General features: G+C 57.8%; 1 protein-coding gene across 2 annotated transcripts in view; it reads right to left on the bottom strand.

The window, feature by feature from the left end:
• The window catches only part of SPRY3 (sprouty RTK signaling antagonist 3), a 17758-nt gene extending 10513 nt beyond the window's left edge, over positions 1-7245 (bottom strand). Inside the window, exon 1 of one of the 2 annotated variants that reach the window (XM_027662374.1) lies at positions 7214-7245. The gene's annotated coding sequence lies outside the window, so the exon portion shown is untranslated. Of the gene's footprint in view, positions 1-1741; positions 1949-7213 lie in introns of those variants that run through there. The other variant, XM_027662375.1, reaches the window with a different exon arrangement.
• Positions 7246-13189: the final 5944 nt, after the last annotated feature.

The raw sequence follows: 13189 nt of genomic DNA, 5'->3' as shown, positions 1-13189 counted from the left end.
GGAGGAGGAGGAGGAGGAGGAGGTGGAGGAGGAGGAGGAGGAGGAGGAGGAGGAGGAGGGATGGAGGGATGAGGGAGGGACCTGGCGCTGCCCGGGAGCATCGCGCTCCCCCTCGCTCTGCGCTGCCTTCCCGGAGCTCTTAACGCTTTACCCAGGTGGCGTCATCCCGCTGAAATGGACTCGGCCCATTAGCGGCCCCGCAGAGCCCCGCAGCGCTCCCCAGGCGCCGCTGCCGCCCAGCCCCGCCGCGGCACGAACACCCGCTATCTAAACGCTTCCGTCCGCTCCGGGCTCCGCATCCCCCTCCTGCCCCCAGTGAGATGGCCCTGCCACCTCCCGGCTCGGTGTCCCCACCCTGTGCCCACCGGGACAGCCCCCCAGCAGGGCATTCCCCTTGGGGACACGCATCAGCATCACGGGTACGGTCGCGATGGGTTGGGGTCTGTGCGATACCGTGGGAAGGTTGTGGCGCGTTGGGCTGCAAAGGGCCGGGAGCGACTCTGCCGGGATCTGTCACCTTGGGCTTGATCCGTAAATCGCTGTGAAACGGGGGCAGTCACCTCACAGAATCACCAAAAAGGTTGGAAAAGACCTCTAAGGTCATCAACCTTCTCCCAGCTCACCTCTTCCCAGGAGGCACCAGAGAGTGCCCCGGCGCCGTTCATTCCCGGTATTTCCCAAAAGTCCAAACCGACACCCAAATTAGCTCCTGTACTCAGGGCAGAGAGGCTGGAAAGGGGCTTTTCCGTACTGAAACCCACAGAACCAGCACACAAACATCCCACTGTCCCAGAAACAAAAAGCTTGGACTCAAGGTCCAAGCAGGACCTGGATCTTCCACCCCAGAGGTTTTCCTGGGTCCCTGCATGCTCCCTCCTTGCTGTTTTCCTGGCTCAGGAGCACCAGGGACCCTTTGTGACAACCCTGTGTGTAAGCAAACTGGACCTGATTTGCCAGTCCCAAATACACAAGGTCACCTTGATGACACTGGACATCACCCATGGGCCCCACCAGAGCCTCCACCCTCCCTTCATTCCTCTCAACGCTTCCAGAGTGGTCACCCATCCTTCCTGGGAGCGTTCACTGGATGGGTGAAGCAACATCCCAGCTCAGGGAGGGCTTAGGATCTGCTCTAAGGCACAAAGCTGAAGCCATTGAGCCCCCAGGCAGGTCCCCAGCAGCACAGGACCCGTGGGGTGGACAGGTCCCCGGGATCTGGGGGTGCGAGAGCAGGATGGGGAATGAGGGAAAGAGAAGGACCTGGAATAAGGATGACAAATCCAGCTCTGCCACTTGTGGCTCTGACAGATGGGGACAAAGCAGGGTGATCCCACGGACCTCAGGGGCTCCCTCCCAGCTGATGCCAGCAGAAGCACTGGAATCCTCCCCATCTGGGGCCAGTGACTCCACTGTCCCACACAATGCCCAGCAGAGCCGAGCGTTTCTCCATCTCCATGGGATCCCACTAGGGATGCTCCTCCAGGAGTTTCTCCAGGAGGAACGAGTCCCTGACAGCATCTCTCAGCCTCGGCTCCAGCTCAGAGCCGTCAGGCTGCATCCCTCTGCACTCCCACCGGCCCCTCCTCTTCTCCCCATCGCTCTCAGCTCCGTCTTTAAAGGCACAGAAAGGATCCGAGCTGCCCAACTCCCAGCGACTGCCAGCTGGCTGGGAGCACCTGACTCCTGGGGGGAGCACGTGTGGTGTCGTCCCTTTCTCCCAGCCCAAATCTCTCACTCCCACCTTGAGGTGCCGGTGATTCAGGCTTCCCTCGCTGGTTCCCAGCATCCCAGCGCAGCCCGCGTCGTGCTCAGCCCGCGCCGCTTTATTCCTCACTCGCTGCCGAGGGAGGGCCGAAAAGGCATGAATGCGGAGCTCCCGGGAGGAGTGGGAGGGTGGGAAGCGGAGGGAGAATAGCAACCTCCTGGTGAGTTATTGACCGCAGCAGCGCTCGAGAGGAGGGCTGGTAACCCGAGGGCGTTTGCAAAGCAGGAAACTTCGCTCCCAGAGGAAGGGTCTGGGACTGAGCACCTGGCAGGGTTCGGAGGGGGTTTGGCTGTTGGGAGAGGGATGTGGTTTTCCCCTGCTAAGCCGTGGCAGAGGAGGGTGTGAGACTCGTGCAGGTTTCTGGTGCTCTCTCCCTGTGCAGGGTGTGTGGGAGCGGGGGATTGGACAGCCCTCCCTCGGGCCACGCTGTGCCCCACACTCTGCTGCCTCTGCTCCTCCTCAACCTCTACCTGCAGCTATCCCAACTCCTCTCAGGTCACCTTTTGGATTGGTTTCACTGCTCATCCCAATTGGAATCTGCCACCTTTAACCCCTCGAATGCCCCCTGGGGTCCTGCCCAAAGGGATGGGGAGAAGCAGGTCCTGGGTGTCCTGCTTATATGTGAGGCTGTCAGAGCATCTCCTGCCTGGGACACACCGGCATCGAGATGGCAGCAGCACATCCCAGGGTTCCCAACTCCAGCTGAGTCTGCTCAGCAGCTTCCCAGCTCCTGTTGCAGATCCCTGTATTTGGGGAACCCCCATCCCCAGCAATCCCCACAGGTCACCAGCAATTCCTCCCCACTTTTCTCCTTCCACTCCCCCTGCACATCCCAAACATCCCAAAAATGACATGGAGGGCCACTCGCTTTCCTTCCTCTTCCCAAAAAGTGTTTCTTTAGATCCACACCTTGCTTACAAATCCAAGCAAGCTCAGTCTGAAACCTGGAGAACTCAGTTGTGATTTTAAAACAACCAGGGTTGCTCAGCACCATTTTCCACACCACCTCCAGCCCTGCCCGTGCCCCACAGCTGGACAATTCACTGCTGGGAATCGGCCTGGGAGTGGGCAGTGGAGAGGAGGATATCCCAGAGCAAGGCTCAGGATGTATGATCTGTGCTGATGCTATTTGCCAAGCTTGGGCTTAGGGGGAGGGTAATTCACCTCCAGTTAAAGATGATGCAGGGGAGGGAGAGAGAAAAGGGGAGAGGAGAAAGAGAACACGCAATTCCCCTGATTCAATCAGCCAGAAACAAGGAGGTGCTGGTGCCCTCTAATTCAGAGATTCACAGATTTTAGGGCCAGAAGGGACCGTGATGCTCATCTAGCCTGACAGTCTGGATTATGTAAAAGCCACTTGAAGCCAGACAGTGCCACGAGCTTTTTAGAAGCGGCAGCGAGAGCCGGGGAACTTATTAAAGGACTGTGATGTTCCCGAAGTGGGGGACATGTGGCTCCCAACGCGCTGCGGGGAGGAGGAGGAGCCCAGGTACACCCACCCCACCGGGCTCCGGCTGAACAGACGGCAGCGCTGGGGGAGAGGAAACATCATTTCCCTTCCCTGTCGTGCAGCTCCTTTGCGCAGAAAGAGAGTTAAGTAAGGAAAAAAAACCCAGCCCCTTCCTTGTGTTTTCCTTCTGAACAATCCCTAGCCCCTGGAAAGAAAACGCCCTGCCGAGATCCTGGCCCTGAGGCGCTTCTTGGCCGCTTTGGAGTCAAACCCCACGGTTTGCAGGGATGCAGCTCCACAGCCGCCGGAGCCGAGCCGGCCTCTCCGGGAGCCGGATCCAGAGCTCCGAGCTCAGCCCGCAGCGCCCGGAGGTGTAGTCATTGACTGCAATGAGAGTTTCCCTCTGAAGATGGAGCCAGGCAGCATAAAACATCAATAAAGCGCTCAGGATGCGTCCCTTAATGAGCTGAGATCGTAACACGCTGCCAGAGCCTGCCAGAGCTGCCCATTCTGTCGGGAGAGAGGAGCAGATCCTGCTGGGGAAGTGTTAAGTGGGTCCTGCTGACTCATTGATGCAGATGGATCCGGCTCCGTGCCCAGGCAGGAGGAGCTGTCTCGGGGGGCAACATCCAGTGCCCAGGGTGAGCAGGTACCCAGCACCTCAAGCCATCCCGAGGGGCACGGAATGGCAGCTGGGATTTTTTTCCCTCTCCGTGTCCCTTTGTGTACAGTGAGAGCCAAGCACTGGGGTGTCCCAGCCTGGGACACCTTCACCATGAGGGTGGGGAGGCCCTGGCACGGGTTGCCCAGAGAAGCTGTGGCTGCCCCATCCCTGGAAGAGTCCAAGGCCAGGCTGGATGGGGCTTGGAGCAGCCTGGGCTCGTGGAAGGTGTCCCGGCAGGGGGTTGAAACTAGAGGATCTTTAATTGCCTCCCATCCAAACCAGTCTGAGATTCCATGACTGATGGGCTCCCTGCACATCCACAGAAAGCATGTTTGGCCCCACGAGGTCCCTGCCCAAAACCACATCCCCCTCCCAGCACAGAAACCAGAGCAAAGATGTGACTCCAAAGGTGAGACTCCAACCCTGAACTACTGAGGAGCCTGAGCAGGGCGGGTGAAGAGATGATGAACCAGTCACAGAGACACCAGGGGACGGTCGATACAGGCATATCCTCACTGGAAAATGGGAAAATTGTCAACTCCCTTTTCCAGCTGCCTGGAAGGTGCCTGTAGTAGAGCTCTGCAGCTGGATCCCTCGCAGACGAAGAGTATGGAGGTGAAGGCTTCTCGTTCCCATCAAGATTGGGCTGTCTTTGGCCTGGCTGGGGTGCCATGGGGGGGTGATGTGTATTTGCCCACCCAAAACCCACTGCTACACCCATCAAGTGACAAAGGGTTTGCACCTTCCAGACCATAAATGTCCCAAAAAAAGCCCTCAGAGCACTGGTCCTTTGGCCAAGTCTCACCCTGCATCTACAAGACATATGTTCCTCACCCAGTCTGTGCCTTTGTGGCACCTTCATCCCTCCTTTGATGAGGATGTGATGCTCCAACCAGTGTCTCTTCTTACCCCAAGTCTTCAGGGACTTCTCTTTCCATGGATTCTCTGCCCTGTGATCCCTGTGATGCTCCTTGGGTGGTCCCTGGTCTTTCCTGGGAACAGTCACCACCCACTGATCCAGGTCTTCTTCAGGCTTCCCAGCAGTCTTGGACTGGGCTCCACCACATGCACCAGGTATCCCACGTGCTCCAGGTATCTCACATGTCCCAGGTATCCCATGTACACCTGGGATCCCCCCTGCTGATGCCCTGGGGTGCTCAGCTCTCTGCAGACCATCTGCTCCACCAGCTCTCCCACCTCTTGCTCCCTTCCAAGCCCACCTGCCTGCCCCGAGCATCCTCCCTCACCTGAGTACCAGCTTTCCCAATCCCCACCAAGCCCCACGACACAAACCTCTCTGCCCAGGCATGGCAGGGGGTGGGGTGGGGTGGGGGGAGGCAGCTCCCCCCAATTTCTTTGCCTCCAGCACTTTGAGTCCCCGTTTCAATGTCACTTTAACTCGAGCGCGCGTGTGCCGGGGAGAAGGGCTCCGTATTAAATTGCCAACCTGGTCACATGCTGCTGGGATTTGGTCGTAGCTAAGCAGCGCCACCCCCGCATTCACTTTTTTGGCTGGTGACTCCTCTGCTCGGCGTAAGGCAGAGCCGGGCGAAGAATAGGAGAAACCGGAGGGGGAAGGAAAAAAAAAAAAAATTAAATAAATAAATAAGAAAAAACCAGGCGAGTCATTGTGAATGTCAGGAGCTCCTCGGCTGCGGGTGTGACTGCGATCCTCCCCCTCCAAACTCACTCCGGGTGAGAGCCAAAGAGAGGATTTCATTAGGATCTGGTAGCAGGCTATTTTCAGAGCTGACATCCTACCCACCGCTAAAAATAGCCGGTCCCCTCCACGCAAACCAGGGTTTCTGTTCTCTTAAACTTTAATAAACCTCGGCAAGGCTCAGACCTTCCTTTCTCCCCACACTTTGCTCCCTTCCTTGCTCCCGTCCCATTATCCCTCGGCTTCCCTCTTCACCATCCCTCATTTCCCAGGTGTCTTCTTTGCTCCGGTCCCGGTCCCGAGGGATGATGTCACCATGGCAGAGTTGGGGATTGGAGGGCTGGGGTCACCTCCTTCCCAAAAACAGCATCCTGCACCCGAGCCAGGGTGGAGGTCAGGCAAGCAGAGAGTGCTTGAGCCCCCCGAGATACTGCCAGGCACAGGTAGGGAGTCTGGAGCATCCCTCTGGATCCTCAAGCATCCCTCCAGAGCCCAGGATGCTCTGAGGAGGATCCTGAAAAGAGGGACCACCTGCCACCCCCGGGTAGCACCTCCACCAAAGGAAGATGCTGCACTTTGTACCTGATGCTCATGTGAGAACGATCCCAGGATCATTCCAGGATTGTGAAAATGATCCCAGGATCATTCCAGGATTGTGAAAATGATCCCAGGGCCTGTGGCTGGGCTGAGGGAGTGAACTGAGCATGCCAGCATAAAATTGTCCCACCCTGTAGAGACCAGTGCCAGCACTCAGGCACAGTCACCTCTAAGAGGGCTCTCCTTAAAACCCTGCCTAGCCTAAAAACCATGTCCCTAAAAACCCCATCCCTCCCTCCCCAGGGCCCACGGAGCCACTGCAGCTACTGGTCCCCCCTCCTCTTCTGCCCTCCCCTCCTCGGAGGGGTTGCTCACAATTCCCTCCCTTCATTAGCTCTGCCACCTCCGAGGCAGGTACAGGTATTTATAGCCAGCACCTGCCCCATCCTCCCAGCTCTTTTCCAGACAACACAAGTTTAACTCTTTCCCGTGTTCCACTTGACTCCAGTCCAGCTTGGTGGTCCAAAAATCCCACAGCTTGGAAGAACCAACCCCTGCAGACACTTGCTGCACTCAGTGCATGCACCCTCCCTGTCCCAGCCCCAAATCTTTCCTGTCACCCTGGTTCCAGCCCCAAATCTTTCACTGGTACCTGGTTTCAGCTCCAAGTTTCCCACTCTACCTGGTCCCAACCCCAAATCATTCACTTCTGCCTGGTCCCAGCCTCAAATTTCCCACCTCTCCCTGGTCCTAGCCCCAAATTTCCCACTTGGCCTCATCCCAGACCCAAATCTCTCCTCTCGCCCTGGTCTCAGCTCCAAATCTTTCACTTGTCTCTGGTCCCAGCCCCAAATTTCCCACTTGCCCTGCTCCCAGCCCCAAATCTCTCATCTCTCCCTGGTCCCAAATTTCCTACCTCTCCCTTGTCCCATTCTCAAATCTTTCACTTGTCTCTGGTCCCAGCCCCAAATCTTTCACTTCTACCTGGTCTCAGCCTCAAATTTCCCACTCACCCTGCTCCCAGCCCCAAATCTCCCACTTCCCCCTGGTCCCAGCACAGCAGAGGCTGTGGCTATCTGGGCTCTGCTGCTCTTAGGGTTGAGCAGAGGTTCATCAGGAGACAACTCCCCTGCTCACCCCAGCTTCCCGAGGCAGGAGGGACCACCATCCTCCCCAGGGAGCCTCACAGCCGTCCCCCAGCACACGGGCAGAGCCGCTGGGCACAGCCTGGCACACCATCCAGGGGGATGGGGTCCGGTCTCACCCGCTCATCCCGGTGCTCCACTCGCCTTCTCCCTGCGCCGGGGCCAATCGGAGCCCTGGCTGCCGTCCAGGCAGCCATTTCCTGGTAATCTAATAGCTGCAGCAGATGAACTGAAAATGCATTTCCTGCCACCGTGCTGTAAAATTTTTATTAATGTAAGGAGAGAAGGCAGCACTGGCTCCCAGTGCCCGGGGACGTGCTGGGGCAGCGGGGGCTCGACACAGCCACCGGGGCTGGGGGCTGGGGGCTGGCAGCAGTGCCCTGGCAATGCTGTGGGAATCTGGAGGTACAGGGAAACTGAGGCACAGGCAAAGGAAGTGCCCTGAGTGGAAGAAGAATCGTTCAGCAGCTCCCTGCCACCTCCTCGGCGTGACATCGGGAGTGGGTTTGCACCCCGAGTGCTCTCTCCAGACCCCGCAGAGTTGTGTCCTTGAAGCCCCTGATTCGGGACCACTGGTGCTGTTGGTTCTTGTCCCGTGTGGTTCTGTCCTGGGTGAGGATCCTGGCTGGCAGGGGCAGTGCGGAGGGAGGGATGGAGGCCCTGGCAGATGGGCACCGCAGCGGGAGACCTGCCACACCGTCCTCCATACGGCATCTCATCCCCCTCCTGCCTGGCTCTGTGGCCTCGGCTGACCCTTCCCAGCTGGCAAAGGGACATCCCAGTTAAAATGTTCCATTAAGGGTAAGGAACGGCTTCGAGCAGCCAGTGAAGAGTGACCACCATCCCAGAGCTCACCGGAGCTCGCCAGGGACGGAACAGAAGTGTTTGCCAGGGAGGAGAAACGTGTCCCCCCACTTGCTGTGTCTGCCCAGGATCTACAGCCCTCAGGGGCTTTGTGAAGGACCCTCAGGGTCAGCAGCCAGCTCAGCATTCCCCCCACATCCCCTCGGCACCCCCTCCCCACCTACCCCCAGTCCCACATCCCACCCAGACCGTGCCAGGCTCCGGTGGGTGACATCTCTGTGGTGACATCCCTGTGGTGACATCCCTGTGGTGACATCTCTGTGGTGACATCCCTGTGGTGACATCCCTGTGGCCAGGGGAGGGGGCAGCCCCGGGGCCAGGGGCTGGAGCCATGTTCACAGCCCTTTTCCCACCCCAGAGCCTACTCCCTGCGCCAAAGCAGGGCTAAATTGGAAAAACACACACAATGACCTCTTGTGGAATGTAGTATGAATATTTGATAGCTCTAATGTAATCATATCCAATCGATACCGGCAGGAATATCTTCCCCCCCCCCCTCCCCACACTCTCACTCTGCCCTGTCCCTTCCTCTCTCTCCCTCTCTCTCCCTCTCTCTCCCTTTCATTAATGCATTCTCCACTTTACATTATTTATTAACTTCCTTCCTTTTTTTTATTTAGAAAAAATAAATTAAATAACGGTGGTTATCTCAGCCCCTCCTGCCCAAGCGCTCTCAGGCCTGGCAAAAACTTTTCTGACCTTCTCTCACCTCCCTCTGCTCAGACAGAGGCTCTGCCCCACGGCCAGGACCGCCTGACACCCCATCCCTCACTGCCCCCCAAGCCCATCCCACCTCCCTGTGGGCACCTGCTCTGGTGTGAGCTCCTAAATCCCCTTGGAATGTCCACCCATCACACACACAACATGAAGATTCCCAAAGCCTGGAACAAGGTCCCGAGGTGCTGTCAAGGGAGGAAGGGGGGGTCTGCTCCTCCCTCCAGGATGTCAGGGGCAGAGGATTCCCCCACTGCCCCCAGATGGATCCAGGGGAGCAGGGAGGGACAAACAGCAGATGCTCCAGGGTCTCACACACCCAGCTCAGCCTTCCCAGGAAAAACCTCTTCCAAGACCTCTTCCAAGACTGGCATCAAAGCTCCACTGGAGGTGGGGGGGAGTAATGCCAGTGTCCCCCAGCTGCCCACACCCCCCAAAAACCATGTTTCAGCAGTGGTTGGAGCTTGTCCAGCTGCAGATCCCAGCTCCCAGTGGGGTGAGACACAGAAGCAGGAGGAGCAGGAGGTTAAAACACACAAGGAGGAGGGGTCTCCTCCCAGGAGGGGTCTTCTCCCACACCAGCACAGCGCAGGGTGAACCACAGCCCCGTGCCCCCCCTCCTTGACACCCCCAGAGCTGATGGCAGAGAGTGGCAGAGACTTAAAGCCCCTTAATGGGCTGTGAAAGGTGAGGAGGAGGAGGAGGATGAAGCTCCCTGGATACAGCTGGGCTCTTCCCTCAGCAACTTCCAGGGCTTCCCAGAGTGGACAGATATGTCCCCAAAGCCCCAGGATGCTCCCCAGGGATGCTCCTGTCCATGCTGTACTGCCAAGGTGGGAGGAGCACAGGGGCTCACTGAGGTGGGGACAACCTCACCATCTGCCTTTGTGCCCACCCCTCAAGGTCACTTACGAGGACAAAGAGACCCCAGGCTGGAAACCCACATTCCTCCACCCCCAAAATTTGCTTTGGGGCAGGAAGAGCATCCACCCCACACACAGGAGGGGAAACTGGCTGTGTAAAGGCTCACCTTCCCCTCATCCCCATGGGCAGGCTTGGGAAGGTGCAGCTACTGTCCCATCCCTGCACCAGCATCCCTGTCCCTCCTGGGACAGCCCATTTTCCCAGGGCAGGAAACGTGAGGCTGAAGATTTTGTTACAGAGGACACGTGAGGCTGAAGGTTTTATTATTTACCAAGTGTGGTGGGAGTGAGAGCCTAGAAGAGGACCTGTTGCTCCACAACAAATACCCGGGCAATGAAGGCCAAAGGAAGGACTTTGGCTTTGCCCGTCCTGGTCATCTCCTCCCTCTTTGAATGACATCACCGAGCACACATCCATGGAAATCAGGAAATTAGGTCAGTTCATGGTTCCTGACTCAGTTTACCACTTCTGACAGGTGTAATGGCTTATCCTCATTCCGTGGTAATTTGGGAGATGCTACGGGAGATGTGGAAGACCCCCAGGGCACGGCCAGAGGAGGAGGTTTGGTTGTTGCTTCCCAAGACATCGTGATCCAAAGCATCTTCGCCAGGGATCATTCCAGGAGGCTGGAAGGAGGGCGAGGATCCAGCCTCGGTGTTGGATGTGGCTTCTCCCACACTGCTGGTGTCCCCAGGCAGCTCGGGGGGACATGTGGGATTTCAGCTGGGAAAAGGCTTTGGAAAATTGCAGGCTCCCCGAGGAAAGCATGTCCAGATCCATCTGGGGCTGTTTGAAAGGGAGTAAATGATTCTCCATCCCCAAGGCAGGGCCGAGGGTTTCCTGCTTCCCAACTTCCAGGAGCTGCATTTCCCCACACCTGGATCTCACAAACCACGGCTGCTCGGGGCACAGGGGAGGAAGAGCCACCCGAGACTCCCAGAAAAGGGGCTACAGCGCTGGTAGGGAACTGAGAGACGGGGACAGCTCTCCAACAGCTCCCCCATCACCCTTGGACGTGCCGGCGCTGCCATCACCCGTCACCATCGCCCGGCTCCCGGCACGGCCGCGTTTTGCTGAAGCAGGAAAATCGATAGCGGCTGTCTGCCGGTGGCCAGCCCGGGGGGAGGGGGTCGAGGGGGATGAGAAAGGGGTTGAGGCTGGGGGGGAGAGCTGGAGAAGGCACAGGGGGACCCCAGGGATACGGGAAAAGGCAGCAGAACCACATGGTAGGAGAAGGTTTGGATGGAGGAGACCCGCAAGGATTTGTCTCCCGTGCTGGGGGGTCTGGGGGATTCACCCTGCGGGTGCAGCCCCCTCCTCCCGCCCCTCCCCGGCAGAGCCGCGGCTGCTGCCGGAGACACACGGGAACCCACAGAGACTCTGCTCTAATGCGAATCACTTACTGACCCTGCGGAGCCGAGGGCGGCGGGAGATGGAGAGGAGGAAGTGTAGGCAAAGAGCTCCAATTAGCAGCACCAGGGCTATATTTTATCCTCTGGAACAGGGCCCGGGCCAGCCGGCAGAGAGCCAGCGCAGGGGCTGCTGCACCACGGGGGGCTGGGGGCACCTGGCCCTGCACAGAGCTCAGGCACCCCCGGAGCATCCCCACTCGCTCCCAGGAAAGCCACCAATGCCCACCAGTGCCCACAGCCCTCCTCTACGGGGCTCCACAGCTCCAGGTGGCCCAAGCACACAGCGTTGGGAGAAGGGAGCCAGAGCCAGGAGCCTCCCAGGCGGAAGGGGATGGTGACATTATGCCGAAGGATGGGCAAAGAGAGACCTTCCTCCTCGGGCACTTGCGCTCTCCTCACAGGACACAGACGCCCGTGTTGGTGCTCTGGATCACGGAACCAATTCCCTCTCATTTTCCCAAAGCACTGAGATGTTGGGAGAGATGAGGGAATGCACTAAGATGGCTGGAAAAACTCCTGCATGGCAGAGGAGCGGGAGGCAGAAGAGCTGCCGGGACGTGGGGTCCAAGAGAGGAGGTTTGGGAGTCTCCTGTGATGTCTTGGGTGGGAGAAGTTGGAGGCTCCTGCACAAGGACCATCACTGAGGAGATGTTGGGGCACACCCACATCCCCTCCTGTCCTTACCTAAGGAGGGGACACCCAAAGGTTGTCTCCAGGATCCCTCACTGCTGCAAAGAAAAGACCACAGAGAGCAAAGTCTCCATTACTGGTGGAGAGATGATCCTGTTGTCTTCCTGCTCCAGCATTTCCCACCAGGCCTCTCCCTCAGGAACCTCCAGCATCCTCAACTGCCCTGCAAAGCTCCCAGGGACTCATCTCCTAAATGTGTCTCCCAACCCAGGGATCCTGGGGGGCAAGGTAAGGTCTCACCTCCCTCAGTCATCCCAATATTCCAGGGAAGACGTTCTTCCCAGGAGAGCTTCAGAAGCTTCCTGAACTGGTCCAGCCCCAAATGCACATTCCCCTTTCCTTGAATCACAGCCCTGACCCCAGACAGGGAGCAAGGAGTAAGGGAACCACAAAGCCCCCAGCTCCCCCACCTATGGTACATATTCCATGCCCCACATATATTTCCCTCTTCAGGGACATGTTCTCACTTGGAGGAAGGAGAGGCTTTCCAAGCTGATGGTTCATGTCAGGAGCCACGGGATGAGCTCCTGCCATTGCTCAGACCAGCGAGCACACACTTCTCCCCTGCCTGGGGTCTGTGACAGCCTCAGACATCACTGGATGGGACCAAACCAGGTGGGACCTGCCTGGATGAAGAGGGTGAAAGTCTATGAGAAGAGCACAACTCACACCTGAGCCCAGATCCATACGGGTTCTCCCTCTCCATAGTCCCACTGGCGGGGGTGAACCACAGGTCCCAGCCACACCATGGGTCAGGGGTTTGGAGGTGACACCAGGGCAGGGAGGGAGGAACCTGGGCACAAGGAGATGCTTTCCTGGTGGATGTCCCACCAAGAGCTGGGGACAAAGAGAGCAGAGGGAGCCGAGGCAGCTGGCAGAGGTGGCCCCCAGGCCAAGCTAATCGGAGAGAAACCGTGACGTAAGGCCAGGGGGAAGCAGGGTCACAGCCTTTCCCAGGCTCCACCGTGCTCCACGCTCCACTTCCCTGCCAGTTTATCTGCCGCTGGAACGCGACCAAGGGAACATCGGCCAGGACAGAACAAACAAACATCCGAGTTTGGGCTTCCTTCCTTCCTTCGAATAACCAAAAAAAAAAAAAAAAAAAAAAAAAAGAAAGAGAGAGAAATGGGGAATCAAATTAAATTAAAAATGACTGAAACAAGTCAGATAAGTAAGCATTTGTGTTTCCATGGGGACGTGATGCATTCCTCAGAGTGGGAGCCTGGCCTCAGGGAGAACTAACGCCGGAGCAGCAAACAACACCGCAAGTGGCCCCACAAGCAGCCCACGGCTGTGCCCGAGGGACCAGCACTTGGTTCTGATAGCCCTTGGATCTCTAGAAAATCTCCCTGGACTCCCACATC

Source organism: Corapipo altera, unplaced genomic scaffold (assembly GCF_003945725.1).
Source record: "Corapipo altera isolate COAL_440 unplaced genomic scaffold, ASM394572v1 326, whole genome shotgun sequence".
In the NCBI taxonomy this organism is placed as follows: Eukaryota; Metazoa; Chordata; class Aves; order Passeriformes; family Pipridae; genus Corapipo; species Corapipo altera.
The sequence above is the reverse complement of the archived record's forward strand: the minus strand, read 5'-3'. Positions and strand labels throughout refer to the sequence as shown.